Below are 6,870 nucleotides of genomic sequence, written 5' to 3'. Positions count from 1 at the left end.
AGGGAGTCTCCTGTCTCCGCCTCCCAAGTAGCTGGGACCACAGGTGCCCGCCACAACGCCCAGCTATTTTTTGGTTGCAGCCATCATTATTGTTTGGCGGGTCCGGGCTGGGGATTTGAACCCGCCACCTTAGGTGTACATGGCTGGCGCCTTAGCCAGTTGAGCTATAGGCGCCGAGCCTATGTCTTTATTTTTTAATCTCCATTTTACTTTTTTATAAGGCTGGTCCATTTACAGAAGTCTTTCTTATCCATCTCACGATTTTAAAGCAAGTAATGGGGCAGGTGTAATTATTTCCACTTCACAGTTGGAGAGACGGAAGTCCAGAGATATCAAGCATCTTACTGAACTTCATACAGATAACAAGGACAGGAACAGAATGAAAGCTTCCTCCAAGTCTAGCAGTCCTTCCACCACACAGTTCTGCTTGGTTATCACTTGGCGTTCTCTCACAGAGCCAGGCCTCTTCCCAGGGAGGAATTATTACCACTCCATTTTACAGGTGAGGAAGCCAGGGCCCAGAGAGGTGAGGTGACTTGCCCAAGGTTGCATAATAGAGCCAGAAGTCAGACCCAGGCAAGATGATTCCAGGGCCAGATCTCTTTCCAGCAATGTACACGGCCTCCCCATGCTCCTTACTCTCAGTGTGACTCTGTCTTGAAACTCCTGTCTTTTCCATCTGCCTGTCCTGAGTCTGGTAGGTGGCAACCCTCAGCTCAGCACTCCCATTCCCTTTAGAGCAGCGGTTCTCAACCTGTGGGTCACGACCCCTTTGGGGGTCAAATGACCCTTCCACAGGGGTCATCTAACTACATCCTGCATATCAGATATTTACATTACGATTCATAACAGCAGCAACATTACAGTTGTGAAGTAGCAACGAAAATGATGTTATGGTTGGGGGTCACCACAACATGAGGAACTGAATTAAAGGGTCATGGCATTAGGAAGGTTGAGAACCACTGCCTTAGAGGAACTCACAGGCTGTTCTGGAACCAGCTGCAGGGGCAGAGTCCATGAGTGGGTGCTTTTGTTTTTGGTTTTGTTTTCAGTTTTCTTCCCTTTGGTTAATAGATATTTTTGTGTGGTAAAATATACATAACATATAATTTACCATTTTAACAATTTTTAAGTGCACACTTCAGTGGTATTAAGAACATTGATGTATAACCATAACCAACACACATTTCCAGAGCAATTTTTTTCTTTTTTTTGAGACAGAGTCTCAGTCTGTTACTCTGGGTAGAATGCTATGGCATCATAGCTCACAGCAACCTCAAACTCTTGAGCTCAAGTGATCCTCTTGCCTCAGCTTCCCAAGTAGCTCAGACTACAGGTACACACAATGCCCCACTAATTTTTCTATTTTTAGGACAGACTGGGTCTAACTCAGGCTGGTCTCAAACTCTTGAGCTCAGGCCCACTTGCCTGGGCCTCCCAGAGTGGTAGGATTATAGGTATGAGCCACGATAGCCGTGGCACTCCACCCTGGGTGACAGAGTGAGACTATGTCTCAAGAAAAAAAAAATTACTTTCTGTCTCTAGGAATTCGACTACTTGAAGACTTTATTCATGTAGAATCATACAATATTTATCCTTTCCTGTCTGGCTTATTTTACTTAGCATAAAGTCCTCAAGATTTACTCATGTTGTAGCATGTGTCCGAAATTTTATTGTTTTTTAAAGCCAAATAACATTCCATTGCATTTATATACCACATTTTGCTTATTCATTCATCTGTTAATGGTCATTTGAGTTGTTACCCCTTTGGCCTATTGTGAATAATGTTGACATCTGCTTGAGTCTCTGCTTCTAACTCTTTTGAGTATATATCCAGGTGTGGGTTTGTTGGGTTTTTTTGTTTGTTTGTTTACTAGAAGAAACCACAGATCCTCTAGGAGGCCGAGGAGGGAGGATCCCTTGAGCTCAGGACTCTGAGACCAACCTGAGGAACAGTAAGACCCCATCTCTACTAGAAATAGAAAATTAGGGCTTGGCGCCCATAGCATGGTGGTTCTGATGCCTATCACATGCACTGAGACTGACAGGTTCAAACCCAGCCCGGGCCAGCTAACCAACAATGACAACTGCAACAGAAAAAAACAAAATAGCCAGTGTTGTGGGGGGATGCTGTAATCCCAGCTACTTAGGAGGCTGAGACAAGAGAATCGCTTGGGCCCAAGAGTTTGAGGTTGCTGTAAGCTGTGATGCCATAGCACTCTATCCAGGGTGACACAGTGAGACAGTCTCAAATTAAAAAAAGAAAAAGGAAATAGAAAAATTAGCCAGGCGTTGTGGCAGGTGGTTGTAGTCCCAGCTATGAGGGAGGCTAAGGCAGGAGGATCACTTGAACCCAAGAACTTGAGGTTGCTGTCAGCTAGGCTGACACCAGGTCACTCTAACCTGGGCAACACAATGAGACTCTGTCTCCAAAAAAAAAAAAGAGGCCAAGTGCGGTGGCTCATGCCTATAGCGCTCTGAGAAGGCCAAGGTGGGTGGATTGCTTGAGCTCAGAGTTTGAGATCAACTTAAACAGCAGTAAGACCCTGTTTTTACTAAAAGAGAAAATACTAGCCAGGCATGGTGGTGGGTGCCTATAGTCCCAGCTGCTTGGGAGGCTGAGGCAAGAGGATCTCTTGAGCCTAAGAGTTTGAAGTTCCTGTGAGCTATGATGACACCATGGCACCCTACCCAGGGTGCCAGAGTAAGACACTGTCTCAAAACAAAATGAAACCAACTTCACCTAACAAATGCAAGCAATGTAACCTGGTTCTTTGTACCTCCAATGCTTTCCTCAACAATAAACAAAACAAAACAAAAAACCAGAAAGCAATATTTTACTATCTTAGAGCAGTGGTCCTCAACCGTCCTAATGCCGCGGCCCTTTAATACAGTTCCTGTGGGTCGTGACCTATAGGTTGAGAACCACTGTCTTAGAGGATGACACAAAACTGAAAGGTCATGAAGGAGATTAACTAATGTAACATAAAACATAATCAAGTTTTCTCAACTGCCTAAGAAATCATACAAAGTTATCAGACATAAAACAATAATGAGCCTTATTCTATGATAAATAATCGCTAGGTATTTCACTTGCAATACTTAATTCTTATAATTACTCCATTATGGGAAATTAGCATCTGTACTTTACACTTGCGAAAACTGAGGTTTTCTGTGGGCCGCCGTTTTGTTTTTAGTCTTTAAAAACAAATCAAAACTCTTCTACTCTCCGTTTCTAGCTTTGCAGGGGCAGGGAGGGGGAGGGAGCGCCGGATAAGAGTGGATGGTGGGAGACAATATTTGCAAATTATATATCTGATAAGGGGCTTGTATCCAGAAGATGGGGGGAGGGGCGGGGAGACGCTCTCACAACTCAATAATAAAAAGACAAATAACCCAATTTAAAAATGGGCAAAGGATCTGAATAGCTATTTCTCCAAGGAAGATATGCAAATGGCCAATAAGCATATGAAAAGCTGCTCTGTGTCATTAGTCATCAGGGAAACGCAGAACAAAACCACAGTGAGATACCACTTCACTCCCTCTAGGATGGCTAGAATGAAAAGTCAGACCAGGCTGTGGAGGAATCAGCAGCCCCTGGCCCTGCTGGTGGGAACCTGAAATGATACAGTTGCTTCAAAAAAACAGTCTGGCAGCTCATCACCTAGGTAAATAGAGAGTTGCTACATGACCCAGCTGCTGGGCGCATAGGTACTGTGGCCAAAAGAACTGAAAACAGGTTCAGTTTTCAGTCAAACAGAAACCTGTACAGCAATGGTCACAGCGGCACTATTCATAACAGCCAGAAGGCGGATACAACCCAAATGCCCCTCCACTATAAGTGAGTAAATAAAATACGGCATATTCCTACAACGGGGTATTATTCAACTAAGCAAAGGCGTATAGTGTAGCAGCTGTATGGATAATTGCCCCAACTTGGAAGCATCCAAGATTGCCTACCTTCTGTACGTGAATGGCTAAACTATGGCACATCCGTAAAATAGAATAGTATTTGATGCTAAAAGCTACCATGGAAAGCCATGGAAGGACCTGTCACTGAGTGAATGAAGCTGATCTGGAAAGGCTATGGACTGTATGATTCTAATTATATGACATTCTGGAAAAGGCACAGCTAGGGGGACAGTAAAAATATCAATGGTTACTAGGCAGGGAGGGATGAAAAGGCAGATTTTTAGGGTAGCGAAACTACTCTGTATGATACTGTGATGGTGAACAGGGGTCATTATCCATTTGCCAGCATCTATAGGGTGCTCAACACCAAGAGTGGCCCCAAAAGTAAGCTGTGGACTTTGGGTGATAATCGTGTGTCCACGTGGCTCCATGGACTGTGATACGGGTGCTACTCTGGTGCCAGTGTTGATCGTGGGGGAGGCTGTGCACCTGTGGGGTTGGGGGTACGAGGAAATTCTCTGTACTTTCTGTTCAATTTTACTGTGAACCTAAACTAATCTAAAAAAAATAAAGTAAAAAAAAAAAAAGATGAAATATTGCTATGTGCTACAAACACATAAAAATGCCGAGACCATCACACTAAGTGACAATCACGAAGGGGCCACATATTATACCATTCCATCTATACGAAATGTCAGAATCAGGAAATCTGTGGAGCAGGAGGTTCATGGTTGCTGGGTGCCAGAGGACTAGGGGTGAGGCAGCTGAGGTGATAGTTCAAAGGCAGTTTCTTTTAGGGGTCATGAAAATGTGCTACAATGTACTAAAAATCATTGTCTTGTATACTATGAATTATATGGTATGTGAATTATACCTCAATAAAGCTTTTTTTTTCTTGAGACAAGAGTCTTGCTCTGCCTCTGCAGGTAGGGGGCAGTGTTGTCATCAGAACTCACTGCAACCTCCAACTCGTGGGTTCAAGTGATCCTCCTGCCTCAGCCTCCTGAGTAGATAGAACTATAGGCTTACACCACCACATCCAGTTAATTTTTTCTGTTTTTAGTTTTTTTCTTGCTCAAGCTGGTATCAAACTCAATTATAAGAGGGACTTTATCTAACAAATGCAATCTGTGTAAACTAACTCTTTATACTCTCAATGAATCCCAAACCAAAAAAAAAAAAAAACCAACAACTTCTGAGCTCAAACAATTCTCTTGCTTGGAGCGCCCAGAGAGCTAGGACTACAGGTGTGAGTCATCCTGGCCTATACAGCTGTTTTTGTTTTTTGTTTTTTGAGACAGAGTCTCACTTTGTCACCCTCGGTAGAGTGCCCTGGCATCACAGCTCACAGCAACCTCAAACTCTTGGGCTCAAGCCATTCTCTTGCCTCAGCCTCCCAAGTAGCTGGGACAAAGGCATTTGCTACTCTGCCCGGCTATTTTTAGAGATGGGCTCTTGCTCTTGTTCAGGCTGGTTTCGAACTCCTGAGCTCAAGTAATACACCCACCTCAGCCTCCCAGAATGCTAGAATTACAGGCATGAGCCACTGCTATAAAGCTTAAAAAAAAAAATCAGCAAGGGTACAAGTGAATCTTTCTAAGAGCAGAATGTGAACGTTTTAAAATAATAACTAAGAAAATGACATGAAGGCTATGTTAACCAGTTTGATGGAAGTGTTTCGGATTGTGTGTGAAAATCCCACACTGTACCCCAGAAGTGCATTAATATACATAGTTACCATTCAATAAAAAAAAAAAAAATCAGCCAGGACCACAAACTTCCAGAGTCCCTGATAATCACCTTCACCTGTCACTAAGAGGCTGCCTCTCCCACCTTCCCCCGCCAAGCCAAGCCTTTTGGGGGAAGGAAAACTTGACTCTCAATGAGGAGCGAAGGGGCTCGGCGCCTATAGCTCAACCGGCTAAGGCGCCAGCCACATACACCTAAGGTGGCGGGTTCGAATCCCCAGCCCAGATCCGCCAAACAACAATGATGGCTGCAACCAAAAAATAGCCGGGCGTTGTGGCGGGCGCCTGTAGTCCCAGCTAGTTGGGAGGCGGAGGCAGGAGACTCGCTTGAGCCCAGGAGTTGGGGGTTGCTGTGAGCTGTAATGCCACGGCACTCTGCCTAGGGGGACAGCTTGAGACTCTGTCTCAAAAAAAAAAAAAATAATAATAATAATGAGGAGAGAAGGGGGTGAAGTCTCTGCCAGGAGGGTTCATCAGCATAAATACAGCTTAGCTCAGCTGCCTAAAAGGTGTTTTCACACCTCAGGTGGGCCCCCCCCAACAAGCCAGGTCCTCTGGGCCATAACATTGTGACAGAGACAACTGTACACAGGACATGGCTGACCCGAGGCCAAATCAGGAAAATGGGCAGCGTTAGAGAAAGGCAGACCGCTCTGCTGAAACGTGCAATTTATGAAACTTTCGTCTCCTTTTCAAATCAGGAGAACCAGCCAACCTTGCAGCCCTACTGCAGCCTGGAGGCAAGTACAGGCCAGGGCAGACTCTGAGGTCCGCAGAGCCTGTCACTTGACTTTTAGAGTTAAGACAAAAGTTAAGTTTCAGCTGGAAAAGTCTTTGGATGCTATGCAAATAGTGGCTCCTAGACGTTTAGGTTTCAATGGCTGTATCCTTCCAAAATATCTCGGGACACTGACAAAGTTGATAATTCTTTATTTTGCTATATTAAGGCAACTTTTGGCTGGGCGGGTGGCTCACGCTTGTAATCTTAGAACTCTGGGAGGTTAAGGTGAATGAACTGCCTAAGCTCACAGGTTCAAGACCAGCCTGAGCTAGAGCAAGACTCTGTCTCTAAAAAAAAAAAAAAAAATAGCCGTATGTTGTGGTGGGTGCCTACAGTCCCAACTATTCCGGAGGCTGAGGCAAGAGAATCGCTTAGGCCCAAGAGTTTGAGGTTGCTGTGAGCTGTGATGCCACAGCATTCTACCAAGGG

The 6,870-nt window shown here is 44.6% G+C and overlaps 1 long non-coding RNA gene across 1 annotated transcript in view; it reads right to left on the bottom strand.

Moving 5' to 3' along the window:
- LOC111727097 overlaps positions 1–6,870 on the bottom strand; it is a 20,066-nt gene that overhangs the window by 6,387 nt on the left and 6,809 nt on the right. Inside the window, exon 2 of the long non-coding RNA XR_002774728.1 lies at positions 1,942–1,945. This is a non-coding gene — a long non-coding RNA (uncharacterized LOC111727097). The remainder of the gene's footprint in view (positions 1–1,941; positions 1,946–6,870) is intronic.

The sequence above is a fragment of the Otolemur garnettii genome, unplaced genomic scaffold (assembly GCF_000181295.1).
Source record: "Otolemur garnettii isolate 467f Iridium unplaced genomic scaffold, OtoGar3 scaffold00094, whole genome shotgun sequence".
Lineage (NCBI taxonomy): Eukaryota > Metazoa > Chordata > Mammalia > Primates > Galagidae > Otolemur > Otolemur garnettii.
This window is presented reverse-complemented; position numbering and strand designations above follow the sequence as displayed.